The following is a 21,462-nucleotide window of genomic DNA, read 5'->3' as shown; positions in this document are numbered from 1 at the left end:
TAGCAGGAGCTGGATGGCTGGTACTTTTATCTTGTGACACAGATACTCTTGAAAAAAATGTTAGAATATAACCTACAATCAAGATTTAAACGGATTATGAATCCTTGCCTAAAATGATCATCATAAATTCTGTCTGTGCATGTAGCAATTAATTCATAGCTTCAATTCAGGAATGAACAGTCGCATCACACTCAACTACTGATACCATTCTGTATTTTCTTAAGATGTGCAAGTTTGGTGCGTGACTTTTTTTAAATTTTTACTTTTACTATGCGTTTCTGAGCTCACTACGAAGCAATCATATGTATGTGGGTTTTACCATCTGACTCATGCACCTGTACGTATTAGAGATGGGTCGATCGCGAACGAAGTGGATCTTTTGGTCGGTTCCCATAAAAAAAGAGTAAGACGCCGATCCCAAAAAGGTGAACTGTCATTCTTTTACTTTCAGTTTAGTTTTTCATTGCATTACAATGCATTTGCCTGAGCTCAGCACTGCCACCTGTGGCAGCTGAGATGTACTAACTCCGGAGACTGAGTACAGTGCTGCCACTGCAAGTGAAAGACAGAATAACAAAGCTGCTGCTGCTAGGGATGGCCATCAATGGTTGCCATCAATGGAGATTCTGCACGCAGCCATAGATCAGTGTTTTAAGCTGTCATGTATGTTCTTATTTGTTCAGCTCACTATTAAAAAAAAAAATACACATTTTTTTTATTTTACCGTTTATGGCAATAAATGATTGTAAAACAAATTATGCTTCGTTATTATTAGATCACCCCTTTTTTCAAAGTGAGCTGATGATCCGTCTAAAAGGTCTTTTCACGGAATGATCACTTGATCCCAGCTCTTTCTAGTGACCCGTTTTGCCCATCTCTAGTATGTACTGATGCAGTTTCTTCTTAGGCTACTTCAGTTTTTTTTTTTTTTATAACAAGACTAGAACTGACAATGTGGCATACACATGGGGTAGTGAGAGTTAAGGGAGTATTGAGTATAAACATCCCAATTGTTAAAAAAAAACAGTACATACAGTATAAAAAACAGTATATGGATTAAATTGATTTGTTTTTGGCCAATTTCTGGAATAAAAAAAATTCTGAAAAAGTTTGTTGTTGTCTTTTTAACATGCAGACTTTTCAACAAGCCTAAAGTGTGCACATAATCTAAGCAACATAACAGATATGAGAAGTAAATACAGGTTGAGTATCCCGTATCCAAAATGCTCGGGACCAGGAGAATTTTGGATAACGGATTATTCCGTATTTCGGAATATTTTAATATTTCAATTATGTATTTTGAAGTATCTTGCATGTATGCTGTATAAACACATAAAATACACACAAATATATTTTATTACCACATAAAATACACACAAATATATTTTATTTGTTCAAAAAACAAGGATTCAAAACATGAAACAAAATTTGTGTACTATCTCAGATATTGAATTTGAATGCCAAGCAATCATTTTCTTGCACATATATAGTGCCAGTTACATATCATGTCACCAGTAGTGCTGTTACAAATGTCCCCAGTGAGTTTTTAGCAAAAAAAAAATTCACTTTCTGGAATGTATGGTTTTCGGAATAATTCGGATAACGGATTCCCTGGATACGGGATACTCAACCTGTATACATATAGCTTTCTATTCCCAGGACATGCTACACATTTTATTGTACCTAAATTTCAAATGATGTGATAAGAAACAGCTAAAGAAAATAAGTTACACACAGTATATGTGGTGTGCCCAGTACAATTTGCCGTTTTCCCGCTTTCAAATTTCATATCAAATTTATTTTTTTTTTTTTGGTAACAGTTTGTCCCATATTGTTCCTGTTGGCATTAGTAGTGCTCCAGAGTATCTCTGGCCTAGATAAAATAGCAAATGAGAACGCAGCTTGTCCGAGCACGATAAGAACTAGTAATGCCACACAGACAGGAGACACAAAAGAACACATTAAGGAATCAAAATACACTGTAGAATTCACTGTAGCACACTCCTAACTCAGCTGAGAAAATATATGGTTGTCAAAAGGGGAATGAAAGTGACTGTGAGAAACTGAAGGGAAGACTGGAAAGGAAAGATACAGTGCACAATGTAACAAGTATAGTCAGCTATACAGCCAAGACATGAGGAGAGTGGATGTTCGAATAAGACATTAAAATAAAGGGAAATACATGAACAGTGACAGTGTATCGGAAGGAGAAAGTGCTGCAGCTTCCGTATGTATTTTCACCCTTTCAAAAGAGGCCCTTTCACTTTAGCCGTATTCTTCTCAAAAGTGGGGCACTCCTGCCTTAAGCTTTTACATAACACTGCAACAATATCCCTGCAACAGTGTATTATGACAGATGGGCTCAGTAGTATATAAGGAAACATTGCAGACCAATCTACCGGAGTGCACTGAAATATGAAGCGTATTTAACCAAATAGCAAAACTTATGTAACAATCACTACAAAGGACCTAGATCACTGATCCATTTATTGAGGGCATCTGAAAAAGCAAAAAAAAAAAATGGATCTCACTATTTAAACGTTATAACAAGATCAGCGCAGCCTGCCTTTTTTAGTCACAGTGTGGATGAGTCCGAGCTGCTAGTTACTGGAGCAGTGACAATGGGTAATGTACATGGCAAGTGGTGAAGAGCTGAAATATACAAAATTAAACCTAGAAGCCAAGAGAGACAAGGGCAGACCAATGGATCCATTGGACATATTACTGGCCTTTCCCCAGGATACAATTTGTTCCTTCCAAAAACACTATATACTTCCTTTATGTATTGTATGTTCAATAACCAATTACGTTTACCAAGCATCTGCTGCCCTTTCATATACTTCATACTTTTTTTAACCCGATCATATAACCAACATTTCTAATCACCAGTTTCAAATCATATTCTATTGTTAGTGAAGTCTGTACAAGACTGCCTCTTACATATAAAACAGTAAAAGAAATAAACTGCGCAAAAATAAAACATAGCTACTCACAGATAAATATATGGCCCTATCCACTTGTCTAGCTACTGTACTTGTGAGATTTCAACCAACAGGTGCTGTATAAAATAACTTCTAAGGAGCAGTTCATTTGTTTTGCACGATCATGTATGAGGCTGCACTGATCAAATATTTTTGCTTGCACCATACTGAGGTAAAGTAGGATTTGAGTGCAGGTCAAAGTAGCCTACCCAATCACTTAACATACAAAATGCTGCTTGACATAGCTAATCCAGTGCATAAAGACATGAGAAAGGGGCCATCACAGGTATTAATGGGCAATTCAATTCCAACCAAACAATGAAATCACCCTGTTAGGCTGGGTAGACTAGGTAATATTTTTGGCTGATTTGGCGCCTTGAGACAAATTGTAATGGTCCACATCATCCAGTGTGTACAGACTATAGTGCGCTCCTGTGTATCGTAGAAATGGCGGCTTGCACCTGGGATTTGGACAAGTGCAATAAGCCGGGTCGCTCACATCAGACGGGTGTGGGGGAGGAGGCAGCGTTTGGAGCTGATCCAGTCTCCAAGCGCCGGCTCCTCCATAATGTGAATGGTAACCAGGTCGCTCGACCCGGGTTAACAGTTCACGCTGCACAGCAACCCGGGTTGTGACCAAGGGTTGACATGCCGAGTTGCACGTACCAGGAATTTGGTCAGTGGTCCTTTCACAACGCAAATCAACCCTGGATGACACGGAAATAAACCGGGTGGTGTGAAAGGGGTATTACTTGGTACAGCTAACAATGTGCCCTTAGCAAAATTCAGAATATAGCAAAAAAAAAAAAAAAACAGCAAATGTATATTTGTGCGTCACATATTCCTACATTTAGAGGGGAAGCTGCTTTGATAAAAGCCAATAAAGGCTGAAACGTTAGCATAACACAGCTATGTGTATTTGCTTGTCTGGGAGAGTCTCAAGTGCCGCGGCGTGTGTGTTTGTGTATATATATATATATATATATACATATACATACATACATATACACACACACACACACACATATATATATATGTAGTCTTGCCTTAATTAAATGTAAACCACATGACTAGGAAACTGCATCATTGCCTGTACTTCGAGGTTCTGATGAACTGGTAGCATGGACGCACTTTCCAACTCACGTCTATTTAAGGTAAGATATTTATACAGTAAAGTTGGTCACACCTTAATAAAGAGGCTCCACCTTGAAATGTTGGAATATATGACACACAAATATACATTTTCTGCACCAATCACTGATGCCCCTTTCAGACCGCACAAATTAAACGGTATATTGCCGTTTCTTTACCGTTTCAAAACGGTAATAGGTGCGGTCTGAAAGGTCCAGAGTGAATTTACCGTTTTAAAATAACCGGTATTTTAAAACGGTAAAAAAGCAGGGCCCTACACGTTTCAGACCCCCTTTTTTTTTTTGCAGTCTGAAATGGTACCCAGGGAGCAGTGGGCACTATTGGTCTCCATTGCCTGCATATTTAATGAGCCGGCCGCTAATTACATATATGCATATGTAATTAGCCGCTCATTACATATGAGCATATGTAATGCACTGCCGGCTCGTTAAATATTCACTGCGCTGGTTCAGAGGGACCCCAATGTGTTTAAGAAAACCACCGTGCCTCGTGCTTTACGATCCCTGCTGTCGGCTCCTGCTCCTGTCGGCTCCTGCTGCTTATTAAAAAAAAAAGTGACTTTCGGAAAATCACTGCCCCGTAGGAAAGACTGTTTAAAAAAACTGTCTTTGGTATGGGGGCAGCCATTTTCCGAAAGTCACTTTTTTTTTTATAAGCAGCAGGAGTCTGCACAGCCGGGATCCGCAAGGCATGAGGTACTGGCTGCACGGGGGCAGGTGGGTGGGTGTTAGCCCTATTGGTTGGGGGGGGGGGGGGGGGGTGTTAACTGTAACACGCTGCCACACAGCGTGTTACGGGGGGGGGCGGGTTTGCTGAAGACCGCACTGGCTTTGATCCTGTATTTGGAAAGTTTCCAAAAACGGGTCTGCCAGTGTCAAAAAACGGCACTTAAAGTTTTTAGCAACGTTTCAAAATACCTGGTGCAAAGCCAGTTTTGCGGTCTGAAAGCAGCATGAGTTTCACTGCAGTCTTTTTTTTTTATATATAATTTGCCAATTTATGTTGAATCCCCAAGGGGTAAACTTGTCCTCCATTACACAAGGCTTTACAGTTATCAAAACGGTCTTAATTCAAACATCATACGTCAAATTTTGGGGAGTGTATCCCCGTATTCTGCAGACTATACGATACACAATATATTGTTTGGTCGTTTGTACAAGACTGACCAGTGTGTATGCACTATATAATTTGTCCAGGTGTTTAAAGCGAAATTGGGACGACCATCATGTTGGTCATCATCTAGTGTGTACCCAGCTTTAGAAGGAATGTACTTTGGCTTTCACATCTCCTACACTGAGGATAGGAGTTGGAAGGCAGCAATGACAACAGGCTTAAGATTCATTATCTTGCATTATACTTGATTCCAAATATTTATATGCAGCGAAGAGTAATGCGTGCCCAATGGAACTATTCAATTGTTTTGCCGGGCATGACTGCATTGCTTATCAGGCTTGTTGCGCCACTGAGCATAGATGTGTAAAGTGGCTAAAACTGTGCAAAAGCCTTGTTAGCCTAAACAGTTGGCAGCAATCAGAAATCATGCACATGTCTGATTGGACAAATACTAAATTCGCTGCCACTGTGCCTTAAACAACAATTTGATTCCCCCATGTTACATGCAAAATAATTTCCACCTGAGGCAGGAAGCCAAGCAACTCAAGATTTTCACACTATTAACCCTAGTAGACTCCTGCTCAGTAAAGGAGCACAGAGAAGGGAACAGTTGAATTGTCATACACACTATGGCAGGGGTTCCCAATCTTTTTTGAATCACGGCACCCTAGAGTATTAGAATTTTTTCACGGCACCCCTAAGCCAAAAATAAAATAATTAGACTGGGTTTATATGTGATTCTTAAGGTCAGTTATGTGGTAAAGGACAGGATTTGCTTCTGTTTGTACACCATTTATGATTGGCAGCCACCAGCACTGGTTTTGCTCATAAATAATGAACCATTAATAATCCTGGACCACCAACCCAGGGCACCCCTGCATGTGTCCCGAGGCACCCCAGGGAGCCACGGCACACAGTTTGGGAACCTCTGCACTATGGGATTGCACTAACAAACCATGTAACCTTTTATTTTCCAAACTGCTCAACTAAGATCCTTGAAATGACCAACACGTCATCTTCATGTACAAATCCAACAGCTTTTCCAAACTGGGTGGCCAACATTAGCTTGCTTGCTTGGCTCCATGGCTGCTTATGTGAATATTCAGTCAATAAGGCACATGTCACATTGTCTCTCTCACCAATTTCTACAGATGCTGACCTTGCCTAAAAAAGTTAAAACCATCAAAACTAAATCGTCTGTAGAAATCTATTGGCTCTTCCCCAAAAGGAGCGGAGATCGGGAGTGCTGTGCCTCCATGGAAACAATTATTTCATTTGAATAATCAGTGGCAGCTCCAGATGTGGGGATGCAGCTAAGTTTAAATTTAAATAGGTGTCACACTAACTGCCACTGCCACACAGCACCAACTGGGACTCCCTGGCAGGTGGTGTGTTTCAACGATTTAAATTTTGAACGTCACTGCAGCCCCACTGCTTAACAATAATGTTCCCCTACCCCAAGATACGCTGGCAAGGTACTGCTTTTTAAATCATAAAGAAAAATTAGAGATCAGAGTCTAAAGCTTCTAAACACAGCACACGCTCAGCGCAATATCACAACTCCATGTTTTTTTCTACCAACCAATAAATGGCACACAAACGGTAAACATTAATCAATAAAAGCAGCTAACATTCTTTCACACAAAATTGCACCAAGACAAAACCATGTTGAACTTAAAATCAATATTGTTTAAACATTACATTCTGAATGTATGGCTTCGTCGGTATGGCAACACTAAGCAAACGCAGTCAATCTGATAAGTACAATGGCTTACTGGCAATTATTCATTAATTTATGACTTAAAAAAAGAGGAATTAAATACTTCAAAGCAGAGCACGACACCAAAGACATTCTCAGTTTCTTATTCCCAGGTTCTGATTTTCCCCAGACACGCATGGTTCCAAATGTTTCCTTGTTTAAATAGATTGGTCTACACTAGTTGTTGGTTCCACTTTGGTGAAATATTAATGTTAATGCTAATGTTCGCAAATTATCATTTTACACAGTCTGTACAATGGAACGAGTCTTATTGTGGCCAATTACTTACTCAAAACATTCAAGTTCTGGTAAAATAAAAATTCTTATTGCCAAAATGGCTAGGGCCAATGTGCCCTCAACCTTACACCAACCACTTGTTACATGAAAATGCTTCCTCGAGTGTGGGAATGTAAATACTGTATGTAGTATGGAGCCACTGTCACCGGTAAAGGAATTCCCTCTATAACAACAAAATCAAATGTAAGTCCTCACGAGCAGGGCCCTCTTTCCTCATGTGCTGCTTTTTGAGCACTGTGTTACTGAAGAAAAGGTTTTATTACGTTATCTTAAAACCACAAATATTCTTTTCAAGGTCTGGTGATCAGACCTTGAAAAAGACTCCAGGGGGAGTTTAAACACGTTGGTCATCAGGAGTGGAATCCTGTGATTGGAGGTTGGGTCGCCATTGGTGTTTGCAACAGGATATTACACCCAAGCACTTATAGAACCATTTGTCAGTTCCAACAAAGCAGGTAATTGACCATTAATCCAGCCATTCCAGGAGAACATTCTTTTATTCCTATACAGATGTTGCACGGTGTTAAGTTGTATGAGGGGACTGCTGACATGCAAGAACGTTTTTCTTGAAGCGCTAGAGAAGTTGTGGGTTACATTTTATTTTGTGTATTATTATTGGTGAAGGGTTGATGCGAACCTTCGTAAACACGCAATTTGTCAGCAGCTGAGTGCACCTTGTGTTACACCACTTTGATACTACAATGACCATGAACCATTTGAATTGATCCACCAACCCAATGCAATGCAAGGGATCCAAGGCCCTAATGGGAAAATGATAGAGGCCACAAAGCCAGTCACTGAGTTGCTGTAAAATTACTGGCCCTGTTGCAATGTATGAATCTAGCACCTCCTTTATACACGATGGCTTCTGGCATAGCAGATAGAACATACTGGGCATATGTCCCTCAGAAAGATGACAAAGCACCAACCACACAACATGCTGTAATGTCCAGGAAGTTCAGTAAAAGTCAATGCAATAAGTGAGAATTGCACTAAAAACAGGAAACCTAAAAACCTTACTGTTATTCAGTAGGTCTGTATATAACTTTATTACTTAAGTCACAAACAGATGCTGCCTGCAAACTTCTGTTTATTTACAATATACTTTATTTCTTCTGAGGTGCTATTCCATAGATAAACTTTCATTGTAAAAGATAAAATAATATTCCTATGCCTATGTTTGGCAGTTGCATCTTAAAGTCCTATTTATTTAATGAGACTAGACTATAAACAAAGATTAACAATAAGGGAATACAATGCCACGCAGAAGCAAAAATCTGCTGCTGGTCTGTATCCTCTTATGTAGTCTTTTCAAAATCACAGTGTAGACTGAAGGCTACCGCACATCTAAAGTCTGTTCCACCGATTACGTGACCTGTTTGGCATCCATGAATGATTGGGGATATGTTGTGTGAAATCGGGGAAAAGCTTACTTTTTGTAGTTAATAAAAAGAATCGAGATCAGTTTCAAGGCCTTTACACTAAACGAGATCCCCCGCTGTAGATATGAGCAGAGTGGCGGACCCAGGCATAGGCAAATGCATACACACCTGACGATGCCTGATCTGGGGTGAGCAACGGCAGGGGGAGGGACAGCCATGCTGCCGCTGCAGGATGGCCATTGTTAACGATGACCTTGCTCCGGACATGCTTGGACGAGGGAAGGAGTCATTAACGATGCGCAGGAGTGCACATCGTTAACAAGGAGAGTACACACTAGCCGATATTGCCCACAATAGCACTCAGAAAGCCCTTTCTGAACAATATTGTGACCAATATTATTTCCAATTCATTGACCCAGCTGTCATGGGATTTGGACAATTCTTTAATTTCTCAGTAATATGTAGTAGTAACATATGCCCAATGAGCAGTGGTTTGTAATCTGCAATGTCATTAACTTTGAATGCATCCACTAGTAGAAAAAATAGAATAGTATGTAGACCAACTAATGCATAGCAGTAAAAGATATAGGGTGAGATTTACTAAGATGTGAAATGCACTTCACAGGTCATGTTGCTATGGGCAACCAATCACATCCTGTCTACTATCTTCTAGAGGGTGATAAATAAATAAGAAGTAGATTCTGATTGGTTGCTCAACATGACCTGTGAAGTGTATTTCACATCTTAGTAAATTTCACCCATAATGTCCAAAAACCCCTGATGAAAGTTTAAATAATAAACTTAAACACTGGATTTATTCATATTGACCATATGATATAAAGCTAGAATTTAGTCGTTAGCCATACTTACCAACATTCATCAATGAGCAGCTGCAATTATGGAATCTATCGTTGACCCTTTTGCTAACACTCTGGAGATGTGTATACCTGCAAGTACAAAACCGGTACCTAAGGGAAGCAAAACTGATTCTACATTGAAAAGTGCCCCATATGTAGAGATGTGCCCTAGCACATCTTTCAGCTTAGCAGCTGCAAAAGCGGGCAATGTGCACTCCCCATCCATGGGATCACATGGCATATGCTCCAGTGAACGGGTCGCTGCTTGCCCCCAAAAAGTCACAAGAGGATTCCTCTTCAATGCTTTTCTACAGGAGACAGGTAAAAATAAAATACATTCCCTTTATATTATGGTGAATCATAATGCCATCTACATATACTGGATAGTGGTATGTGTCTTTTAGAATCAGAACCAGCTTTATTTGGCCAGGTATACTTATGTATACTAGGAATTAGATTTGGATTGCTGTGCAACAGCCAGGTAGGTAACATGTAACCATTGACAGTACAGATATATATAACACTTACAGATATGTACCCTGGGGAGGGTGATGGACACGGACATGTGGAGACACGGGGAAAATATATATATGCTGGGCTGCGCAGCACCTAGGCAGACATCAGTATATATCTTGAGTCAGTGAGGCCTGGGGCTGAGCCCTCTCTGGGCTGAGGTCCACTGCTGCTGCCCCCAATTCTAGAGCCATACCTCCTCCTTGGGGGTGCTTTTATGATCCTGCATCCCCCATTGGCTTAAATGGAGACTGTTCCTACCCAGCCCCAATTAAATATAATGGGAGCGGCAGAATCACGAATGCAGAAATGAAAAGGATGACAAACCGTTGCTTTCTCTGCACTTTTAAATTGAGTAAATATAGAGAAAAGTATAAAACTCTGTACACATGGGGCGTTGCCGCCTCCATGCTGAGCGAGGTGCTTAAGCACAGATCGCACGGCACACCAGCGTTGCATCTGCGATGTGTGCTAAGCAGTGCTTTGCCGATCTAGCAGTATAGACAGTGCATGCATGGTCTATCTCTGCGGGAGATGGCGATGTGCTGTCACAATAGGGCATACACACAGAGCAATCCGTGCTTCATTTCTAAGCGATCTAGTCAGATCGCTTAGAAGTGGTGCTTAAATTGCCCCGTGTGTATGCTCCATAACTATCTCCAGCTAAAATTCTGGAGCTGTTTAAGTTTATTATATAGAGTCAATTGAAACTACTAGTTTATATAAAACTTTCATTGTAGTAGGAGATAAATAAAAGATTGAGACAAGAAATAAGAGAGTTCTCTTTAAATCTACAGTATTTTGAAAATCTATACCTGTATTTTGTTTTCTATGGTAAAATAGTTTGTATTAGGACAGGGGGCATAATTGCTGCAACATTAGTTTGTTTATTGCAGTGTAACAAGAATAAACACTGTCCTGGACAACCCTGGAGATCTAAAGGAAAGACATTAATGAAACTCTTGTATCACCAGAGAGATAGAATGTTCTCTCAAGGGGCAACATGCACATAAATATTTTGAATGATTACTTATCAAGCGTGCATTTATTTAACTCTATCAGGCACTTATTTCAAGAAACATGACATATTTACAGCCAGATTCATTTTATGAGCCTAACCTGCCGGGCTTAATGAATACTGTACCTCTGACACTTCTGTTCTAAAGCTCGGAAACGTGAACGCAGTACAACTAAAGCAGAATAAGTGATTATTATTCAAAAGAAAAGTAGAGTGCAGCCTTTTAGTTTTATTCAAAAAGCCTATCTCCGGTTAGTCACCGAGAGGTCCAGACGTTGTTTGTAGTACGTACATGATTACATATCACAGCTTACATATTCTCCACTGAGTATACTGTATGTGCCATGGGTTAGCAAGTATGAAACACGTATGGGGCCCACACACACGGGGTGATAGGGGCAAATCCGCGCATTGCTATGGCCCCATGATTAAAATCCAGCATACTGGAAAAAATGTAGTTACATCGCCGGAGAACACTGGACCGGACAGATTGCTCAGCATACATCACTGTGTGCTGAGCATTCTACATTGCTCAGATCACTCAGCAACATCTCCCCATGTGTAGGCCCCTTTAGTTCCTATAGAACCCCACCAAAACATCTCTCTCAGCATTTTCCAGAATAATAAGAAGTGAATTGACAAACAGCAGGAGCACCACAGGTATGGGAAATAACCACTTCCATACACAGTGACAAGACTTTTACTTGAGGCGATTGGGGACAGGGGATAACTACAATCTCTATATTTGCTTTTGGTCCTATTTTTCTATGTTAATTTTTGCCATTGGGTAGTACAGGGCGTGTTTACAAGGATCCAAATAGGACTACAGACATTCCTAACTTAACTACCTACCTGTTTATCGACCACCCAGACTTACGACCCGGGCCTTCGTTTAGCGTCCGTGCTGTGACTGCTCGGACTTACGACCATGCCTGCTCGGATTTACAACCTGCCCGCCTACCCTCTCGCAGTTACAACCTGCCCAGACTGTTTAGCGACCCGCGTCTCAGTAGTATTAAGGGGTTTTATATAGGTTCGTTTAACAACCAATTTGCTTAACAACTGGGTCGTAGGAACGGAACCTGGTTGTTGAGTGAGGAATGTCTGTATGTACACCCTTGAGTGGGGGTTCTTACTACATGGGTAATTACAGCTTACACTGTACAGTACTGTGTGTGTCAACAAAAATAATGCTAATACATTAACCGCTAACCCTGAACTAACCCCACCTAATACCATAAGCCAAACTGATAAACCAACCCTCATACCCAAGCCCCAACCCTCAAACTATCACAAACCACTAAAACAACCCTAATAACCTATTCCAAAGAACAAAAATCCTGACCCTAATACACTAATGGGCAGACCATATGGTTCTAATCTACCATCAAGTTCTATCTTTCTATGCAACATCTGCAATGGATATACGTTATCCATCTACATTACATTCTTTTATATTACGTTTTGAAAAGTTCAAATTTCTGTTTTTCCCTCATTTTTTGTTTCTTTTCCATCTTACTTCCCAACTCATTTAAATTTTTCCCTTTTTATGATTGAAGTTAAGTACTTTTTCTTTCCACAATGGTTGACAAATGTGAAAATAAGTGGCGGTCTCTACCTTAGTGCCTTAAGTTGGGTACATATACTGGCCTTAATTGAGGACACTGATGGAACACTTAAGCTGGCCATAGATTTGAACGACCAGCATATGATGCAGATCGTATGATTGATCGAATTATCGATTGCATGTGCTAAAACCACATGGGGCGAGATTTAGTGGGTTGACAGTTTTTGAGAAAATGCAATTTTTTTTCTCAACTCGCCCTATATCGCTGTTTTTTAAAATCACATTTTTGCCGCGAATTCGCATATTTAATGAGGTGTGTATTCCGGCATGAAAAGTGCGAAAAAGTGCGATATAGGGTGATTTTCGGAATGAAAAAGTGCGATTTTTAGTCATGAAAAGGTGCGATTTTGGTGAAATGTGCGTGAGGTCCCCCCTCCTGTACATAACCAGCCCTGGACTCTTGGACCGGTCCTTGTTCCAAAAATACGGGGGACAAAAAATCTGGGGGTCACCCGTATTTTGAAACCAGCACCGGGCTCCAACAGCCCGCAGTGTCATGCCACAGCCGGGGGACACTTTTTACACAAGGTCCCCCGGCCGTACCATGAGCACCGTGGCTGGTCAGCCTTGGACGGGGTACCTGGAGGAGTGGGGACCCCCCCCCCCAATAAAGGGCCCCCCCCCAGGCTTCACCCATCCAGGGCTGAAGCCCGGGGCTGTCGCCGGCGTCCCTGGCCATTGGACGCCGGCCTGATAGGGTTAAATTCACATTCCTAACATTGCTTAATACAGGAGAACTACAAGTGCCAGCAGACCTCCCCCGCATGCTGGGACTTGGAGAACCATAAGTCCCAGCATTCGGGGCATTAATGGGCCCGCTGGGACAACGCGACAGAAGCGGTTAGCTGCATCGGAGAAAGACGGTTCTCCCCGCTGTCAGTGCGGGGGTAGCCGGCTCTGCTGCAGAAGGGAGACCAGCGCTGGATCCGGGATCGGTATGTATATTGGTGTAAAATTGAAGTTTGTGGATGCGTATGTAATAAAGTTTTACTTTTCTGTGTGTGTGTGTTTTATTTTAACATTCTTTTTACAGGTGGACTACAAGTCCCAGCGGGCCCATTAAAGCCCCGCATGCTGGGACTTGTGGTTCTCCAAGTCCCAGCATGCAGGGGAGGTCTGCTGGCACTTGTAGTTCTGCTGTATTAAGCAATGTTAGGAATGTGAATTTAACCCTATCAGGCCGGCGTCCAATGGCCAGGGACACCGGTGACAGCCCCGGGCTTCAGCCCTGGATGGGTGAAGCCTGGGGTGGGACCCCTTTATTGGGGGGGGGGGTCCCCACTCCTCCAGGTACCCCGTCCAAGGCTGACCAGCCACGGTGCTCATAGTACGCCGGGGGACCTTGTGTAAAAAGTGTCCCCCGGCTGTGGCATGACACTGCGGGCTGTTGGAGCCCGGTGCTGGTTTCAAAATACGGGGGACCCCCAGATTTTTGGAACCAGGACCGGTCCAAGAGTCCGGGGCTGGTTTCAGAAATAAGGGGGACCCCTATGCTCTTTGTCCCCCGTATTTTTGGAACCAGGTCCAGCTCAATGAGCCTGGGGCTGGTTATGTTCAGGAGGGGGGACCCCACGCCGTTTTTTTTTTTTTTTTACTTTTACCATACACAGATCACAATGATCTGTGCATGGTTCTGACAAAATCGCCAGTCAGGATCAGGTCTATTTTTTTTTTTTATGTTTAGACCATTTTTTTTGACGATTTCCAAATTCGCATCTCATTAAATATGCGAATTGTATATTTTTCAATGGGGAAAACATCTGGATGCGAATTCCGGAGTTAAAAAAAAAAAAATCGCACTTTCAGAAAGTGCGATTTCGCGGCAAATCCTGCATTTTTTGCCGATTTTCGCATCTCATTAATTATGCGAATTCAGGAAAAAGTGCGAAAAACGGCCGTTTTTGCGATAAAAATCGCCAAAAACCCAACATCGACCTCTAATAAATGTCACCCATGATCTTCTTACGTCCACAACCTATTCTGACTGATCATAGGAGCGCCCTCAGGACCTGCAGAACCGCAAATCGCATAGTCATCGTACATAAATACCTCATAATGTGCACACATTGTATGATCTGTTAAAATTGTGCGCTTAGACCTAAAAAATAGTTTTTTTTTTTTTACATCGTTTCCTTGCTTTCAGATATACATTTAGTGGGTTTTTTGTTTTCCAAGTGCGCATTACCACTTATTGCAGTACGGGTCTTTACTCATTTTCCTGCACATCTTTTGTATCAGAGAAGATGCTGTACATCACAGCAGAGTGTCTATTGTCGTTCCAGTGGCACTCCACAGTATATCGCATAGCATTGGCTCACCACCAAGAGTGCAGGTCAGTTTTCTCAGTGAATTTCTAGGCCATATTCTCTTGAATATTGGCACAGCCTACCAACTGTATTTTTCAGACCATAAATGGTTCTTTATTTTTCAACTGAAAAGTCTGTGAAGGATTCATCCACATAGTCAGATCTTTTGGGAAAGACACAAAGATGTTTTCCTACGGTGCTTTGAGAGAGATGGATAGAAAATATTTTTAACTAAAAAGTTTAATTAAGATTACCAATTGCACAATTTATGCAGCCACAGCCAAAAAGATTTGCCGGTAGCCATGTCTATTCCCATTTTGTCAGTCATATATAACTGCATGTAGTACAGTAAATTAATGAGAAACGAACTCCAAAAATAAGCACAGATTTGCAACTCCAGTTCTAAAAGAACACTTAAAGATATATGGGGGTATTTAATCTACTTATTTAATGCGGCCATTTTTGTTTGACTTTTCCAGGAATGCAAGTTTGAAATAGTCGAGAAAGGCTGCCATTTCCACTAAAACACATGGATCCGCGAGTAATTCACTGATGCACGTTTTTTTAACTATGCCAATTTTTTTGGGCAGTCAAAAAAATCAGCACTTGGCTTGAATACGTTGAATGTAAATGTGATCGAAAATCCACAAAATAAAAAAATTGCAGTGTTTTTACAAACAGAAATTAAGCAAACGTAACCTACTGCAATAAAATATTGGGGGCTGGTTTATTAAAGCTTGGAGTAAGATAAAGTACTAAAAAATGTGCTTCGTTCATATTCCAAGCACAGACTGACATAAGTCAGGAGCTGATTGGTTGCTACTTTATCTGATTGGTTGGCAAATCATCAACCCTTGATAAATCTGCACCATATACCTGTAGCTTAGGGATATTGGTCATAGGGTCGACACCTTAGAACAGTGGTTTCAAACTCATCGCCCTCCAGCTGTTGTAGGACTACACGTCCCAGCATGACCTGCCAGTTTTAGCAACCCATTATATAAAACCTGTGGCAGAGCATGCTGGGACGTGTAGTTCTACAACAGCTGAAGGGCCATGAGTTTGACACCACTGCCTTAGAAGGTCGACTTGGGGTTAGGTCAACAGGGTTGTTAGGTCTACACAAGCATTAGGTCGACATGGGGAAGGTTGACCGTCAAAAAGGTCAACATGGGGTTTTTCAGGTTTTGTCCTGAATGTCGACAGTATCGACATGGAAATGTAACATTGCATTGCGTCCCCTCCGCCCGGCACACTATTTTATTGTCCCACATAGTGGTTGGTAGGGCGTGAAATACCCCATATCGACCATTTGACCTAATGCATGTGTTGACCCAATGGCCCTGTCGACCTTCTGAGGTGTTGACCTTGGTGCAGATCGACCTTCAGTGGTTGAACCAATGCATGTTGACCTTCCTCTTGTCGATCTAACGACTGTATACCGTAGCTTAGTAATGTAAGCAACACATAGCTATGTGTATGGAGGCTGCTTACTAAACTAATCTAGTGCTAGAAACTTTCCTGAAACTAAAGTGTATGGCACAAAGCTTACCATCCACTCAACAATGTCACACACATACTCCTAATTGGTCATAAATGTTTTTCATACAGTACGAGTAATGTATAGTCTGGACCAATCTAGATTACCCCTACAGTACATTCCCCTCTACAAACTTAGGTTCCCGGCGCATGCACCTCTGAGTTCTGGTATTATGTGTGCTATAAATATATGCTCCAAGTAGGTCATCAGATACTTGTCAGCTAGCTATACAATACTTAGCATATTTGCAATGCTTCAATCTTTGGCATGTGTTAGGTGGCAAAAATGTACATTCTGGTATAATAAACCACCACACAGATTGCCACTTACTGGTATTATTAGTATTATTTTATTTATATAGCAACACAAGGGATCGGCAGCGCCCAATTACCGAGTACATGAATGAATACGGAAACTAGTGACTTACAGTTCAATATAATAGAGAACAAGCACAGGGAGAGTACATAATACTACAGATGCAGCATGACAGTCGCGCCCCCCGCCATCGCTTCCAGACGTCCCCAAAATTGGCAAGTGTTTGCCATTTTCAAAGGCCAAACAAGATTGGACACATGCATTGGCATTCAAAAAACCTTACAGTTCAGGTATGTAAACAATATAAATACATTAGAAAACACAAAAGGACGAATGTGTTATGCCCGGTACACACCAGGACGACCCACTCACGATGCAAAGAGTGAGCGGGTCATCAGTGTCTCGTCCGACCCACTCACAAGCACACGGAGCCCATGACCATGTGCATCGTGAGCAGGTTCCGATCCGATCGCGACCCGCACCCAGGTGTATTGTCGTTTTCAAATACTACCTGCTGCAGGAAGGATCTGAACAACGACCGACCCGCGGGGCCGTGCATCCGATCGGAACAGGACAGAAAAGGGCCCAATCAACATACAATATACATCCAATCGGTCGGAATTGGATCTAGATTGATGGGATCAGACCCTCGTCGTCCTGGTGTGTACCCAGCATAAGTGTTATAATTTGCCCCGGCAGTATAACTCTACCGGTATGGCCGTTACCAAAGAGATAGTTGATCTCTATGGCAAACACATGCTCTCAGTACACACTTGTGCACTGGGTGCACCTGTAACACAGCATGTTCTATTTTCAGGGAATGAGGTTATAAAGAAGACATATTTAAATACAATCTCTATGATAAAGGCAATTTTTTTTCTAGTGTGTAGAATCCGCGCAAGTTCAGTAGCAGCTCCAAGATGAACATACTTCAGACACTGGGGGGTATGCAGTCCCGAGTCTGGACTGTTGGTACGTCCAGTCGGGACCCAGGTCCATTTTCAGCCCGCTTGCCAGTTTATCGGCAGGTGGGATTCAATGTCCCGTCTGTTGATCGGTAAAAAGGGGGCTTATCTGCGTAAATGGATGTGGATTGTCGATATACGGCCGTGATCTTCACAATGCACAGTCATTTTCGGCAAAACGGGCCCAACTGCTTTTAAAGTCGGGTGCGTTCTGTTGATCTGCCTCTTCAATGCGGTCGGGAATGACAACATTGAATAGGCACCCACTGCTATTTCACCCATCGGAAATAGGAGTGGGGATAGAATACCGCCCACTAGCTCGCTTAAGTCTTAGAATTAGAACACACACAAATGTTCATTTTACCAATACAAACATTAACTGGGCAATTCTGAGGCTGGTACACACCATGCATTGTGTATTCTGCCAATATGTTGGCCTGACGTGATCATAGGTTTACCAGAAATCATCAGGACTGTAATTTCATTGTTGTTCATCAAATAAGATGTTGCCCAGCTGGCAATGTCTGTATGTGACTGGGCATTTCAGGGGCACTGATCCAAATCCTGCAAGGAGTGGCCGTACTGCTCAGCGCATATCTCTGGGAATTGTAGGAGGCACCGTATCCCTGACCTGCAACTCCATGGTGTGCATGTTTTGCTCAGGGTGTGTCATCAGGCACTGTAGGATGCACCTGAACCTCAGTCCTGGACCTTCAAAGTGTAGCTGTACTGTTCCCAGGGCATTGCAGGAGGCATCTGATCCCAGTCCTGTACCTCTATGGTCTGGCTGTACTGCTCAGTGTGTGTATCTTCTGGAATTGTAGGAGGCACCGGTTCCCAGTCCTGCACTTCCATGTTCTGGCTATACTGCTCAATGTGTGTCACCTGGAATTGTAGGAGGCACCAGATCCCAATCCTGCACCTCCATGGTGTGGCTGTACTGCTCAATGTGTGTCACCTGGAATTGTATGAGGCACCAGATGTCAATCCTGCAACTTCATGGTGTGGCTTTACTGCTCAGTGTATATCATCTGGAATTGTATGAGGCACCAGATGCCAATCCTGCAACTTAATGGTGTGGCTGTACTGCTCCCTATATCACATGGCATTTCAGGAGGCATTTTATCTCAGTCCAAAAGGTTTTACTCAAACAGAGCAATATACAACACTGCCAATAGTGCACAGCTGTTGTGAAAAGAAAAAGCATGGACTTTTCTATAATTGTAAAATGACATATTGTGTATTTTATAAGGTGGTTTCAATGATGTCAGACAAGTTTGTATTCCTAAATGATTTTCAGATTTCCCGAGATATAAACTTTATCATTTGCAACATTGTTTCAAGTTCACAGTCAATGTAAATGTGAAAAATATAAACAGGATTAATGTTTACTTAGTGTGTGCACTAATAACGCAATGTAAAAAACAATGACACAGGACATCTATTACCATTGTGTAATGCCTCTTTTACTGCTTTGGTACAGTAAACAAAAACACAAAAAAAAAAATCAATACAGCTCTTAAGAAACAAAACAGCAAAAGGCTGTCCTGGCAGTATCCCTGCATAAGTGCGCGGTCCCCAAAACAGAGACCCTCTACGCCAGGGCTGGGCAACACTGGCCCTCCAGATGTTAGTGAACTACACATCCCAGGATGCTTTGCATTAGTTTTGCTATGTGGCCATGCTGAAACTGATGCAAGGCATGCTGGGATGTGTAGTTCACTAACATCTGGAGGGCCGGTGTTGCCCAGCCCTGCTCTACGCAATACTGTAGTTGTGAAATTTAAATATGGACCTCAGCACCTCTGAGGGATCCTCTGTTAGATAGGATCCAGGAAATAGAAATGAGAAAGAAAGGGGGGTTTCAGAGGGCTCTAGAATAACACAGCAATTTAGATAAAAGAATTGTATTTAATACAGAAGGATTAAGAATGGAATTTCACATGAATCACCCTATATCGGGTGTAACAAATAAACACAAGTGTTACAACAATATGCCACTTCTGGTGGGTAGATGAATTGCTCAAAAGATGTTCACAAATGTATGCACAACTCTGGTGGGTTGATGGTGGAAAGCCCAACGCGTTTCGTCATTCTCATGACTTCAGGGGCATTTTCATCAGGAGCAACAGAGCGACCGATACAGCTATGTCAATCCAAATCAAAAATATATATCCAGATAGAGTTTCTCATAGATAACTAGATAGATAACTAGATAGGCAAACTCCAACAGAAGCAAAAGAGCTTGATTTACTCCAGAAACAAAAGGTGATAGGCTCAGTGGTATGAGACCCACACAATAATGAAGTCAAGAGGGAGTGTGCACAGCTAGAGTCCACCTCAGTGAATGAATATGGATATAGCTGCTGGCTGAACTTGGGTGGGGTGGGGGTGGATAACTTAGAATCTCATCTAGCTGTTTTACTGTACCCTACAATTGCAAACTGTCAATGTTGCATTGATAAACACTGGATACATGCTGTATACACAGCATATGGTTATGTTCAGTGGTATTGCAGCTATAACTGTGAAGTAGCAATATTTATTTAGAAAGCAGGGGACTTCTTCCCATACAAATTTTTGCAGAACCAACCTCATATCCGGGAGGCTTTCATACAGTCTGAAAAGGAAGTCCAACGGAAGAAACAAATGGAGTGAAATAATTCCCATAAATTGACTACCATGACAGGCTACCCACCACAGTAACAATGTTTACCCTCTTATTGCCACAAGTGTATTATAAAATCGGCAGGATTTGAATGCCAGGATTGAGGCTTCCAATCCCGGGATTCTAGGATTAGTACCCACATTGAAAATTCACTTTTTAAAAAAGCAAAAAACTGGGCAGCGCTGAGCACCTTAGTATATGGCTCAGGTGCTGCAGGCTGACTGCTACTGACCCCCTGGCGGTACCGTTGTGCCTAACAGCGTGCAGTGCTGACAGGTATGGCGGCGGCCGTGCTGCGCAGCGTGACCTCTGACATCACGTCATGCTGGAGATGGTTGGACGGTCCTGCTGCTTCCTATCCCCACCACCGCTGTGTAAGTGACAGTGCAGGGCAGGGGGGATAGGGAGGATTGGCGGGAGATTTAGTAGGCCTTCATAGTGATATATGCAGGTGGGCAGTTTGGGATGCGGGGTCTTTTATTTTATTATTTAATGGTAAAGTGTCACATCCCGGGATTGAGCATTTTTTAAATCCTGAATCCCAGGATTGAAAAAATGCCCCGGGCTTGGCATCCCTATCTATACAATCTCAAGATGGATTAAACAAACAGGACCAAGCATAAAGGCCAAATAGCAGTCTGCATTGAAAGCAACCTTCTGCAACAGATGTATGTGAACTCTACTGAATTAGAGCCAGATGTACTAAGCTGGAAAAGTGATAAAATACAGAGTGATAAACTACTAGCCAATCAGCTCCTACATGCGAGGTCACAGGCTGTGTTTAAAAAATGTCAGATAGTAGCTGATTGGTTGGTGGTTTCTCACTCTCCATTGCTTAGTTCAGTGATGGCTAACCTTGACACTCCAGCTGTTGTTGAACTACACATTCTAACATGCCCTGCTAAAGTTTTACCATTTGGCCATGCTAAAACTGATGCAGGGCATGCTGGGATGTGTAGTTCAACAGCT

At 42.0% G+C, this 21,462-nt stretch overlaps 1 protein-coding gene across 2 annotated transcripts in view; it reads right to left on the bottom strand.

Annotated features, from left to right (window-relative positions):
• The window catches only part of GNAL (G protein subunit alpha L), a 283,334-nt gene that overhangs the window by 113,295 nt on the left and 148,577 nt on the right, over window positions 1-21,462 (bottom strand). The window lies entirely within an intron of this gene.

Source organism: Crinia signifera, chromosome 5 (genome assembly GCF_055691185.1).
Source record: "Crinia signifera chromosome 5, ASM5569118v1, whole genome shotgun sequence".
NCBI classification, from domain to species: domain Eukaryota; kingdom Metazoa; phylum Chordata; class Amphibia; order Anura; family Myobatrachidae; genus Crinia; species Crinia signifera.
Note: the sequence above shows the minus strand (reverse complement) of the source record. Positions and strands in the feature narration are given on the sequence as shown.